This window comes from Pleurodeles waltl, chromosome 7, assembly GCF_031143425.1.
Source record: "Pleurodeles waltl isolate 20211129_DDA chromosome 7, aPleWal1.hap1.20221129, whole genome shotgun sequence".
Lineage (NCBI taxonomy): Eukaryota > Metazoa > Chordata > Amphibia > Caudata > Salamandridae > Pleurodeles > Pleurodeles waltl.
Window position 1 is genome coordinate 590,304,919 of NC_090446.1, and position 13,955 is coordinate 590,318,873.

Genomic DNA, 13,955 nt, shown 5'->3' on the forward strand with positions numbered 1-13,955 from the left:
GTGATAGGGGGATTCTGCAAGAACCACAAGAACCAGCAAAACACTGAAGACGGATTCCTGGACGTGAGGACCTGCAAGGCAAGGGGACCAAGTCCAAGAGTCGCGATAGTGTCTGGGGGGGCAGGAGCCCAGGAAACCCCAGATGAAGGTGCAAAAGGGCTGCCTCGGGGTGGAAGAAGGCAAAAATTCTGAAGCAATGTTTTTGCATGCATTCACAAAGGGGAAAGGGTCCCATGGGGACCCCTTTCCTTCTGCGAATGGGTTAGCTGGTGGTAACTGCAATTGTTTTGTGACGCCATTCACGGTCACCAAACAATCATACGTCGGACTGCGACTCGCAAATAGGAAGTAATGCGCCCTTCCTAAATGCCACATGCAAACCCTGTTTTGTGATTTGCCAATGTGATTGCTGAATGGCAAAACTAGGTATGTGCATTGAATAAAAAAAAATTATTGACGTAAACCCACAAATTCAGAAAACTAGGCCGTTTGTGACAATAAAAAAATAGCTTCGCACATGTGGCCCTAAGTGATAGTCGTACATGACTCAACAAACCTCAGGCCTGCACTGTTAACATGTATGGACATGTGGACTCCATCTCAGTACTGGGATATTAAGACTTTGTTCTGCTTGCATTCAACATGGCCACAAACACTGCATGCAACGCGTCAACACATCTGCTACTGTCACTCAAGAGCATTCTACTGTACACATTTGTCAATGTGATACTCACCAACAGGCCCACTGATCACCACACCCAGGTGGTCCAGCAGATCCTGTTCTCTGGCCACCAGGTCAGCCCAATGATGTTTTAGCTGGTGCTCATTCCTGCTTGTATGGTACACCCTCTTGAGGTGGTACAGCACCTTGCCCCACCGAAGCCGTCTCGCCTCTGTGTGATACCAGCGAACGAAACCAGAAGCGGCCGGCGGAGGAGACGCGAGGCCGCCATCTCACCCGACCGGGGCAGAGCCCCAGAAAACAACGCGGAGATGCTGCGGGGGCCCCAACGTGAAGACCCCTCGAGGGGGCACAAGTAAAACAAGAAAATTATCGAAAGGAAAAAGGGAAGAAAAAAAAAGAGAAAAGAAAGTAAAGAAAAAGGGGGGAAGGAAAAAAAGGAAAAAAAAAAAAAAGAAAGCAACAAGTGATAAAAGGACACTACAGAAGAGTATGGGCAGACCCCCAAAAACTAAAAAAATAAAAAAAAAGAATACAGAAAATAAGAGAAAAAATAAAAACTGCCCAACATAGAGCTAACGGCTGGCCCGTAGCTCCCGCAGGGACTATTATCGGAGCAGCCGAAGTCAGAACCCAGTAAACGAGCAGTGGGTGTGGACCCCACTGGTACCGCGCTAGTACCGCGCTGACGGGCCCGACCTGACGCCGATCTGGGGGACTAATACTGAGCCCACGCTTGCTGTGACGCTGGAGCGCAGGAGTAAGTTGGCCTGAGGGGTGGCTCGGGCCTGCGCCTAGAGGTGCAATCCTCCCCGCCTGACCTGGCCGATGCCCCCCAAGGCCCGTCACAAAAAGAAAATCATGGATACTGCACCCCCACCGGCGTGTAAGGAAATGGAAGAACAGCCCCACCTGCAATCCAACGTACAGGAAACCCTGGACCAAATTTTGGGGGCGATTGAAGACACAAAGACAACGCTACAACACGACATCAACCAAGTAGCGGTCGAAGTGGGCCTCCTAAGGGCAGACCACCATAAACTGGCGGACAGGGTCAAGGAAAAGGAATCCGCATTGGCTATTGTTGGACCGAAACAGAAGGATCTAGCGGCAGAGGTGACCTCCCTGGCTGCTAGAGTAACACGCTTAGAACAAAGGGCCAAGGATGCGGAGGGCAGAAACAGGAGGAACAATGTGCGAGTAGTGGGCCTTCCTGAGGGAGCCGAAGGGACCAACATGGTGGACTTTCTGGAGAAATGGTTTAGTACAACGGTTGCGCCTGGATGCCTAACGCCCTTTTACACATTGGAACGTGCACACCGATTACCATCAAGACCTCTAGCCCCCGGTAGGCCACCCAGAGTGGTGATTGCCAAACTCCTGAACTACAAAGACAGAGACACTCTCATCCAGAAGGCCAGAGAGATGGGCCCGTTTAAGGTAGCAAATGGGGAGGTGACGTTATTCCCGGACTATACCTTGGATGTCCAAAACAGACGAACCTCATTCCTAGCAGTCAAAAGGGCCCTTAGTGACGAAGGGATTCAATATTCACTGTTGTATCCGGCCAGACTGAGAGTGATACTGGAAGAGAAAACCACCTTCTTCCAAACGCCAGCGGAGGCATGGGAATGGCTCGAGAAGCGGGGGCTTCGGGAGAGGAGACCTGCTGGTGAGGGTGCGACTGCAGACCGGACTCGACGGGCCTGTGAATCGCGGTGGCCTGGGAATCGACCGAGGCTAGCGCCAACACAAACGCAAAAAGAAAAAGATAAAAGAGCGGCTTTGGAGGCTGCGGCCCGGGTCAGTGGTGGACATTCCCCCCTCGGGGAGCTCCGGCTCAGGAGAGGACTCAGATGATACAGTGGTGTCTTCAGCTGGGTACTCGAGCTACTCGACACGTGCTCCCAAGGTGACGCCGAGGTCCGCTGATGAACTTGGTTAAACATTATACGAGTGGACCTGGCGATGCGGCACAACAAAAAGATGCGCTGCCCCTCCGGACTTGACCGCCCTCCGAACCAGTACCTCGCTGGTCTAGCTAGCCTGGCGGGAACTGTAGCTACAAGTTTGAACAAGTTGCAATGTTGCGTGATTTTCTGGGCTACCTGCAGGTTAGTAGGCGCCCTGGGGTCGGGGAGTTGGGTTTTACAGTTATTAGTTAGCTTGACTAAGTGGGTGGCGATACACGATGGTAGGAAATGTTTGAACATGAGCGGGGATTGGGTGGTAGTCTGGGGGAACCAAGGACGCTATCATCAAATTGCAGTATTAAGATGGCAGAATATAATCTTTTAACATGGAATGTCAGGGGGATGAGCACACCTGCCAAAAGGCACAGAGTCCTCACCTACTTGAAGAGAAGAGGGGTGCAGGTGGCTATGCTGCAAGAGACCCACTTGATAGCTGGGGAGGTTGAGAAACTGAGGCGCAGATGGAGGGGACAGGTGTTTGCCACAGAGTACTCGGCATACGCGAGGGGTGCACTGATATGGGTCAGGGCCGGGGTCCCACTTACAGTAGACTCATCCAACATAGATCGAGAGGGTAGGTTTGTGGTGTTAGAAGGAAGACTACATGGTATTCCAGTTGTCATGAGTTGCATTTATGCTCCCAATCAGGACCAGATCACCTTCCTGACCAAACTATCGAGCCACCTAACCCGCCAATGAGCAGGAGAATTGCTAGTGGGGGGGACTTTAATGCAATACTGGACACTAACATGGACAGATCGACCCCACCACTACAGGGCGCAGCGTCCACTAGAATAGCTAAAAAGCTATGTGAATGGTTGGACTCCTGGGGGCTGGTGGATGTTTGGCGGGAACAACACCCAAGCGACAGCGACTACTCCTATTACTCAGGTCTCCACCGGCTACATACAAGAATTGACAGAATAACATGTACCACGGGCCTGGCACGTTATGTGACCCACGCAGAGTACCTGGGCCGCACACTATCAGACCATAACTCCTTACTGGTGACACTAAGTATCTTAGGGGATAGACCCCCAATACTAACATGGAGACTGTCCCCAGCGGTGTTGGAAGATCAGGCGTATAGAGAGGCCCTTCGGGCCCACTTGACAGAACACACCAAGATTAACAGCGGTTCTACTGCGTCTAGGGCCATAGAATGGGAAACACTTAAAGTGGTGACGAGGGTTTTTTGCCTAGGCCAGTCGGTGGGGGTGAAACGCACACTTGAGAGGGAACTGATCTCCTTAGAGAAGAAAATACATGAATGGGAAGTGAGACGGGATCCTGGAACCCAAGAGAACGAAGAATATAAACGTGCTCGTAGAGAACATTCCCAGATAGAGGAACAGCTTAGGTGCCATAGCACACAAAAATACCTGACATCAGTGCAATCAGAGGAAGGTAGATCGGGAAGGCTTCTAGCCTGGCTAGTACGCCCAGGCGGAGGGGGTGAACCCATCACAAGTGTGCGAGATAAAGAGGGAATTCACAGGCGTAGCCCAGGCCCAATCAATGAGGCTTTTAAGGGATATTACATGCACTTGTATAGGAAACCCCAAGACCTGGGGGTTGAAACCTTTCGAGATTTCCTGCAGCGAATCGCCCTCCCAACCTTAGACCTAGAAGGGAGAGATGAGCTAGTGGGACCAGTAACAGCGGAGGAGATAAGCGAGGCCATACTACAATTAGCTCCCGGAAAGACCCCCCGGCACCGATGGCCTCCCAATGGACTTTTACAAACAATATAGGACATTGGTAGTGCCCCAACTGGCTGAGGTATACGCGGAGGCTTTGCGACGAGGACAGCTGCCAGTCACAATGCGGGAGGCCTTCGTGGTGCCGCTACCCAAAACAAAAAACAGGGAGGCACCAGTGACCGACTTCCGCCCTTTATCAATGCTGAACAGCGATTTTAAGATCCTCAGTAAGATCATGGCTTATAGATTACTCCCCCGAATGACCACACTAATGCACGCGGACCAAAATGGTTTTGTTCCTGGTTGCAGCACATCGCTGAACCTGAGGCGGATCTTTGCTATTTTACACATGCCAGCTGCAGAGAAACCCCCCACAGGGGCCCTCTTAGCAGTAGACTTCGAAAAGGCCTTTGACTCCATCAGGTGGGATTACCTCAGGGCTGTGATGCTAGAGATGGGACTGGGAGAAAATTGGGTGAAGTGGGTGGACCTGCTGTATGCCTCCCCGCTAGCTAGGGTGAAGACGGGCAAAACAATATCTGATTCATACCCGGTATATCGAGGAACTAGGCAGGGATGCCCTCTATCCCCGCTACTATTTGCCCTGGCAATCGAACCCCTAGCGGCCAAACTACGACAGGACGGTGTCGGCAAAGGAATTATCTGGGGCCCAAACAAACATATTATTTCCCTATATGCAGACGACATCTTGGTGTACTTAAAAGACGGACCTAGTGACCTCCTGTGGGTGTTAAAGAACTTAGAGGACTTCGGGGAACTATCAGGATTGCATCTTAACCGAAGCAAAACATTTGTATTCCCCATAATGCCAAACAGCGTGTGCCCCGAAACCTTCCCCAAAGATGTGAATTGGGCCCCGCAAACTTTTAAATATCTGGGGATCCAGATATTCCACGAGCTGGCGACCTCCGGGATGGCAACTTGGGTGGCGCACTCCGGTCACTGCGCACCTCAGTAGGGTTCTGGCGATCACTAAAACTGACAACAATGGCTAGAGTGGCATTGTCTAAAATGGTGATGCTGCCCCGTCTCCTATACTTCTTTTCTAACGTACCGCTATGGATCCCCCCGGCATGGTTTCGAGAACTGAACGCACTGCTCCGGGAATTGATATGGGATGTAGGTCGTAGGCGCTCAGCACTGTCGACTATGTGCAGACCGACACAAGCTGGGGGCCTGGGGGCTCCCGACTTTGAGGCATATTATTTGGCGTCCCAGCTGCAATGGGTGGCGGGCTGGATGGTGGGCAGGGGACAGCTGGACCTAGTTAACTCCCAGGGCTCATTGGACATAGACCGAATAATAGCGCGAATGATAGGGAAGAAGCTTTCCCCCCTCGGGGACAATTTAATGACTAGCACTGCGTCTGCGTGCTGGAAAAGGTGTATGAGTAGGACCGGAGTTGGCCCGCCCTACTCTCTGACGCTGCCACTCACGGTCATGGTGGTGGAGCCGAAGAGTACCATGCCGGGGGGACGAGAGTTGGGCACATGGACGAATGCGGGAGTGACGACGGTAGGGGAACTCTATAGAGAAGGTAAACTACAGAGCATCGCCGAATTGGTGGGAAAGGGGATTCCTCAGGGTCAATTTCTTATGTATAGGAGGCTAGTGCACACTCTGAAGGACCATTGGGACACGATTAATGCTGAACCCGGAGTATTACACCTCCTGCTAACGTTGGGGGAAGAGTCTCACCTGATTACGAAAATATACCGAGCCCAGATAGAAGCTGCATTGGATCCCATGCGTGCACTAAGAGAGAGGTGGGAGAAAACAATCGGACATGAGCTAAATGAGACAGACTGGAACAGAGCTCTGGCTTATCCCCGGAGGGTCTATCGTAATACTCGACTACAATATATCCAATATAACTACTTGCATAGAACATATCTTACCCCTCACCGACTGTTCCGTATATATGGGGGGACCCCCAGGACATGCCCCAGATGTGGCAGCTGCAAGGCAGACTTTGACCATATGATGTGGAAATGTGAGGTGCTACAGGTGGGCTGGAAGGCAGTTATAGAGCACATATCGGGATTATACGGCACAGTACTGCCGTTCACCCCTGATGTCTGCCTATTGGGTTTAAAGACGAATATGTCACAAGGGAAGATTGGGGGTCGTTTCTTGGACCTCGCCCTGGCCCTCTACAGGAGATTAATCACGAAGGGTTGGAAGGCTTCAAACCATCCCTCACTGGCTGAATGGAAAAGCGACGTTACGAGGTGGGCTGGGGCGGAATTACAGGTTCTAAAGTCGGAAGAGGCAAGGGGGATCAGGCAGTCCCCCATTTCCCCAGGGTGGGAAGAACTAATGTTGAACTGGGCTACTGCGGGAGATAGACCAATGGCTTCCAACACAACACCAGCAGAAGCAGAAATCTGAGCGTGAATAGAAAGTAGACAGGGAATTTCCTCAACAATACCACTAATGGGAAAAAAAAGGAAAACACTAATGGGGAAAAAAACTAGTAAAAAAACGCAGTAAACACACGGCAGGCCGCAAGAATCAACCAAGAGGTGTGTACAGGTATATGTAGAGAACAGTAGTTAAACTCACGGAAAAGGTTGGCACTTCCCCCCAGGCACAATTCCCCTAGGGGATCACCCCCGCCGCTCAATACTAACACCACCTACAAAAGCCATCAAGTGTGTGTATAGTTTAGTGTTAAGTTGAAGCTGTTATACACACAGGCAAGAAGAATGGGTAGCACAAAGCAGCAAGGAACCAGATACTCACAGGAAACCACACCAGGACCAACACGCCTGCGGATAATAAAGTTTAGTTAAAGACAGGGGTGAGCGTTAAACCATGACACAAGCTACACATGAACACAAATAAAATATTGTATCCTCTACAATACTATGCATGATGAGAATAAGATGCTCCCAACAATGTACTTGAGTGATGTAAACAGCGAATTATTAATTGTTAATAAAAATATATTAAAAAAACAAAAATCTATGATTGTGTGATTTTCTAATATTTAAGATGGATGCCCCCTATATCAACATGAAGATAGGATGGTGTGGCCTGCAGTGTGTAATATAGTGTTTGGCCACATGTGGTAGAGCATGCAACTTTATGTTTTGGGTGTGAATGATCTGTAACATTGATGTGTGTGTTTCTGAAGGAACAGCATGCAATACTCTGGACGTCATACAAATGTATAAATGTGTGCCAAATGTCTATCTACATCTGATGGAAATCAGTGAGCTACAACAGTCATGGTATGTGTTTGTAACCTGTGTTGACTCATGTGATGTGTGTAGTTGTTTGACTTAGGGGACATTACATTTCTGACGACAAACAAAACTGAGGTATCATTCAGGATGGCTGACAAGTGCTATGTAGGATATGTTACCCCTCATATGTCATTAAGTATTGGTTACGACTTCATGGTGACTTGTGTGTGGACTACACAAATGTCTGACATGTGTACATGTTTGGTAGGTACTGTGTTTGAGACACTGCGCCTTAATTCCACCCATAAAATGTTTGGTACACGTCAGTTTGACTCATTACAATTACCTATGTTACTTGTGTTGCTGTGGTGGACCTGCTACCCTGGCTACATGTGTTCACATATTTTCAGATGTGCATTCCACAGAAGTGTCCAGTTCAAGTGTGTGGGCATGTGTACCCTGTGTCAGGATTGGGCTCCGTGGAGTCACGGTTTCGGGCGGGTCTAGTCAGAACTCTGTTGGGGGCACACCTTGAGTTCACAGAGTATCTCACAAGGAGGTAGTGTACCAAAGCAGAAGAGCAGCTAAAGGCATACAAGGGGAAAGGACAGCTATGGTAAGGCAGAGAAAACAGGAAAGTGAAGGCAGAGCAACCTTAGTGTGAACAAATATAGAACGGATCAGTAATGGACAAACACGCTGAGGTTAACACTAAGGTTGTACACAGGTTAGGGTTCAGAACTTCCCACAACAACAGGGAACGTCAATGCCTCTGTGCAGATTACTTTTACAGAATGTACCACGCAAGCCCCATAGAAAGGAGGCAGCAGAAGTGATTCTGTCTCTGGACCCTTAGGGCACAAACAAGGATTGTACTTACATACACGAGACTAGCCCTTGTGAGTCCAGCTTGAGACACAGTGGCAATTCCTGGAAAACAGCCATAGCACACTGTCACTGTTAGGCACTAAAGACTACATGCAACACTAGACAAAGGATGGGGGCAAGATTTGCCTCCTGGAAACCAGGTGCCAACCCAAGTACAAATGAAAACACTTCTACACAGGTGAGGACTGATAGTACACTTACCAGACACGATAACCCAAGAGGAAACAGAAACAGAAGGAACAAACTAGGAGGCAAAGCCAGGAACAGGGAACAGGGAACAGGATCAGGCTGACGCAAAGGGAGAAACAGGACTGGGAAACAGAGACCTGGAACAAGCAGGAACAGCCCTGGGAAAACAGACAGCAGGTTCAGGCTGAATCAAGACTGTAACACAATCCAACAAGGGGTCTGGAACACAAAGGAATTGTACTCCAATGCACGACAAGAAGCTTCAGGGAATGGCAGGTTATAAGCAGTTCCAGGCAGCAGCAAGGCCAGGGCAGAGTCACATGGCGGGGCTGCACAAGAGAGGTCACAGGTGTTGGCAGCTTCAGTCTCTCACAAGTCCTGGAGGAGAGAATCCAGTATAAAGGGACAACTGGACTTTTCCCATAGGAAGCAATGGACAGAAGATTACAGGTCTTCCCGACTACCAGGCAGGGCACTATGGGACCCGAAGTCCATGGAAGCTAATGTAGTTCTTCTATAGCATGCCATATAGAAAAGGGAAGCAAACTGGAGTCAAAAACGGACTCTGGGTGAGTGTTAATGATGATTCCTGTTGGGTCAGATAGTCCGTTTACAGCGCTCCCTAGAGATGGGAGGGCAGAGAAGAAACACATGGCAGTGGCAGGACTGATTTCCAGGGATGGACTGCGCAGGGCATGTGTTGTGAACGTTGTTTGCCATACCCGGGACACTCATGCTATCCATTTTTACAAATGATGTCCCCCTTGTCACACAAGCTGATTGCAGAGATTGCAAGTTTCACACTTTCTAATGTCAGGGGTCTGTTCATACATTCATGTTTCTACAGATATCTCACATCCACTGCCTCATGTATGGGGCGCTTATTTACCTTATGATTTGAGATGTCATAGTTGTGTGTCATGTGCTACAGTAGACCATGTTGGCAACGTGGATGTGAGTCATATGCTGTGGTCCATTGATTTTGTACTTCATATATGAAATTCAAGAGATGAGTATTCTTTATATGTGTGTGATGTTTGCTGTACAATCATACGTATCACATGTGATGCTGCAGATTTGTCTTTGTAACATGCTCCCTGAGGTAATACTCACATTCCTAAGGAACATATGATGGAGAAGAAAGAAACTAGAGAACGATTGTTTGATCAAGTACGGTGTTTATTTACATATCTTAACAAGGTGTGTAGAGTGACTATTAAGTGAAAATGTTGTGTACAATTTGCTGTCTGCGGTGCATTCCTGCAGCTGTGTTATGCTGTTCCCCTTCATTTTCCCTGCCACCATCCTCCTCCTCCTCCTCAGGCAGTTCTTGGTCTGGCTCATATAATGGGATGTTCCTCCTCACACAAATGTTGTTCAGGATAGCACAGGTCAGTATAATTTTACACACAATGTGTGGGGCATATAGGAGACTGCCTCCTGTGATGTCCAGGCACCTGAATCTGGACTTCAGGATGCCAAAGTTCCTTTCCACAATGGTGCGCGTCCTCCGATGTGCCTCATTATAGGCACGATCTGCTGCTGTGCTTGGGTTGAAGAATGGGGTCATGATCCATGGCTGGATCCAGTCCGTACCCCTGAACTGCTGCCAAAGATAATAGGAGCGTGTATTTTGTTAGTGCTTGCAACAGGAATGTCATGTAGCATGGCAGTTGATATATTGTGTCGTCTGAGACTCATATGTGTTTGTGGTATTGTGTGAGGTCTTGGGCTTCTGTGAGGTTTTATCTGCACTAGGTTGTTTGACATGACAACCTGTGTTAGGCTCACTGACCTGGGATCTATGATTATTCTTCAGAACTGTTGGTCAGTATGTATGTACCATGCGTTGTGTAGTGTCCAACATGTTTTAGTGTGCTTTCACTGGAGGGGACATGATACATCCACACACACAATGGATTCAGATGTGGTGGTAACATGGTTGCACTTCATGGCCTGGACATCCCATCCATTTAGACATATGTCATTGCAGATGAAATGCAACAGTGAGGCCCTTTGATTTGGCTAGGTGACAATGCATATCTCCATAAGTTGGCAGCACTGAGCTGTTCAGTATTGACAATGCACAATTGTCCCATGTGTGACTTGTTTCTAGGCAAGACTTTGTTGTTCCCTCTGCTAGTAGCTCATGTCCAACCGTGCACCTACACTACCGAACTTGCTCCAGGGAACCTGCCTTGTGGAGGTGGATGTATCTGTGCAGGAAGGGCCATCTCCCTGTACATATGCTAGTTTGATGGACAATTGGCTCTTTCAGTGTGTGCAGCAGTGTGCAATTTGCATTAGTGTCACATCAATATGCGTTCATAGCACAGTGCACTTCCCAATTACAACCTGGAAACGGCACCCCAGGAGTGATGTATGGTGTTGGGACTGCCTCAGTATTTCCGTGTCACCTACATCTGAGTCAGCATTATCATGCTATGTGTCTCATGGTGTTAGACCTGCTGCAACACACATTGCTCACCCCTTCCACACTACATACTGTTTGGGAGAGTGGCTGATTGACTATGTGGCCTAGTGTAAATGTAAATGATTCATCTTCCAAGTTATACTTCCAGTGCAGGCTATGTCATTTTCACTGTGGGCTTTGACAATGGCCCCTTGTTTCTCTAGAGTGGCAGCTAATGTTTGTGGAAGCCGTCATTTTTCCAGAGTTGTGTATCCCATTGTGTTAGGGTGTACAACATAACTACCAGTGTTACACCTCAGTGTCAGCCGACTCACGTGTCAATGTAGTGGTATATGTTTTGTGTGTCCTAAAGGGTTGTTGTGGTGTGTGTATATTGCTAGGTTTATTGACTTACCGACAAGAAGGCCATTGCCACATTGTCCATCCTGGAAGTGCCGATTGATCCTGCTGTGGCGGAATATGAAGGAATCATGGACACTCCCAGGATACTTGGCCAAGATGTTTGTGCACAATCCCTGGTGGTCAACTATGGCCTGCACATTGATGGAATGCGTGTGCTTTCTGTTCCTGAACAGGTGCTCTGTTGCTGCAGGTGGGACGATCCAGACATTGGTGCAGTCAATTGCACCAAGCACATGCGAGAAGCCATGGATTTGATAGAAACCCTTTTTTATCTCCTGCTGCTTCTGCTGGGTGTTGGGGAAGCTAATGTGGGGGGGTTGTGAGGGAGATTATGGCATCTAACACATTGGGCAGGAAGGCCGAGAATGAGGGCTGTGATACCCCAGCGACCAGGGCATCCATTGTCTGAAAGGAGCCACTGGCCAACATATGCAGGACAGCTAGCAGCTTGGTCTCCTGTGGTATGTTGTGTGGTGTCTGCAGGTTAGCTGTTAGTTGTGGCTCAATATGGCACAGCTGCTGCTGTATGGCTTGCCAGTTGAGTCGATACCCCCGGATGATGTCAAACACAGTAAGGGGGTGCACCACTCCAATTTATCAAATGAAATACAATAAGTGCAGAAAGTCCAATATGGTCGAGCAGGTAATAATGCGAGGTATCTGTTAGTTTCTTCCACAAGCCTTTAATTGATACAAACAGCTTGTTACACCAAACAGTTCATAAGAACAAGCAGCCAACGTGTTTCGCCCTATAAGCATGGGCTTCTTCAGGGCTGCAAAGTAACATATAACCATACAAAAGTAAGATAACATAATAGTATACATGAAATGACAAGAACAAAACATATTAACACACAAAATGTTATTTTACATACAAATAGCAAAGAAAACAACACATTCTAAAGTTACAAACAAAGTTGCAAAGAAAAAAAGTATATCTATGAGCAATTATCTTAATTAGGACCAATATCAAGTCATATTTAGAAAGATGGAACCAGCAAGGGAAAAAGTATAGAAAAGAGAGAACGTCCTAGAAATATATCATAAAAGAATGTGCACATGAACGTAAACAAGTGAAATAGAGAACCAGTGCAATCTCATTATAAGTACTGGAAAAAAGGTGCGAAGGCATCCCCCGAGATAACATAAAGTAACAAGAGTTGATTCAAGTCGAGAGAAAAAAGATGATGATTAACCGTCGAAATAACCACATACCGGAAAATGGTATTCCAATTGGAAAAATGCTGTTGTCCACAACGTGCATATGAGCACAAATATAAGATGGTTCTAAAAAATTGGGAAAAAGCTCATAACAATATGTACAACAAGGAAGTTATTAATTTAACAGAGTATGGATGGTCTAAAAATGTTGTGTTTATGTTAATTATAATGGAACCAGAAAGAGATGTGGAGAGTAGAGAGTTTATACTATGAGTAAATTAAAATTTTGTGAACCATCTTATATTTGTGCTATATATTGAGATGGCACTATCTTCAATATGGGAAACCATGCCAAGTGGTAGGCACACAGTGAGAATTCTATGTTCATCTTGGGGTCCCGTATGGGGAAATATTGGTTCTATTTTGTGTAATCCAGAACAGAATCTCCTCCCATCTGGTGGGAACCTTACTTACAATTGCATCAATAGTTACTGGACTAATTGCAGGCACAGCTAACTTTGGCTGCACATTTTGAAAAGCCCTTGCTGGGGAAGCCGTTATTGTATGCATAACAAACTGTGTTAAACATCTAAATAGTCTAAACCAGACCTGTGTACATGGTATAGAGTTCACCAGCATTTAGTGGCACCAAATTTAGGAATGCTGTATAGCCAGCGAGGACTGGCCAGGTTAACCCATCATTGCTGAGGGAACCCAGTCTTGAATTTTGCAGGGCATGTGGAAGGGCTCTTTGGAACCAACTTTGATACTCCTGATATGATAATGCTATTTCTAATTTTTGATAAGGCCTATATTGTTTAGGTGCTGCGGACTCACGGTATGTGTGAAAATTTGTGTATTTCCATCTATTGCAGGAAAATCGACCCATGAATAAAAAACTTCACATTTATATGCTTTGTGGGTCTCTACCACGAAGGTAACATCTCCACCCATAAGAGGGAGTCCCTGTTGCACTAAATATGCTGTAACAGCATGTGTTCAATTAAGTGGAATGTTATTTCAATCGCCACTGTAAAGAATGGGATTCAGGGAGGGAAGACTATTGTGGGGTAATCCTTTCAAAGGTTCATACTTGAACAACCTACAGACTAAAATAGAAGAATCCTATTAAGCTGAGGAGATTAATCCATAACACCATGGATGTCTCCATATAAAGATGAAAAGGAGACCCTGGGCCTACATAACAACTACTCAGCAGACCCATTAAATAACTACCTGACCTAGAATGTTGGTGGCGCCATGTTATATGGTTCCTACGACTTAAGTAAGATTGTGTATCATGTACACATA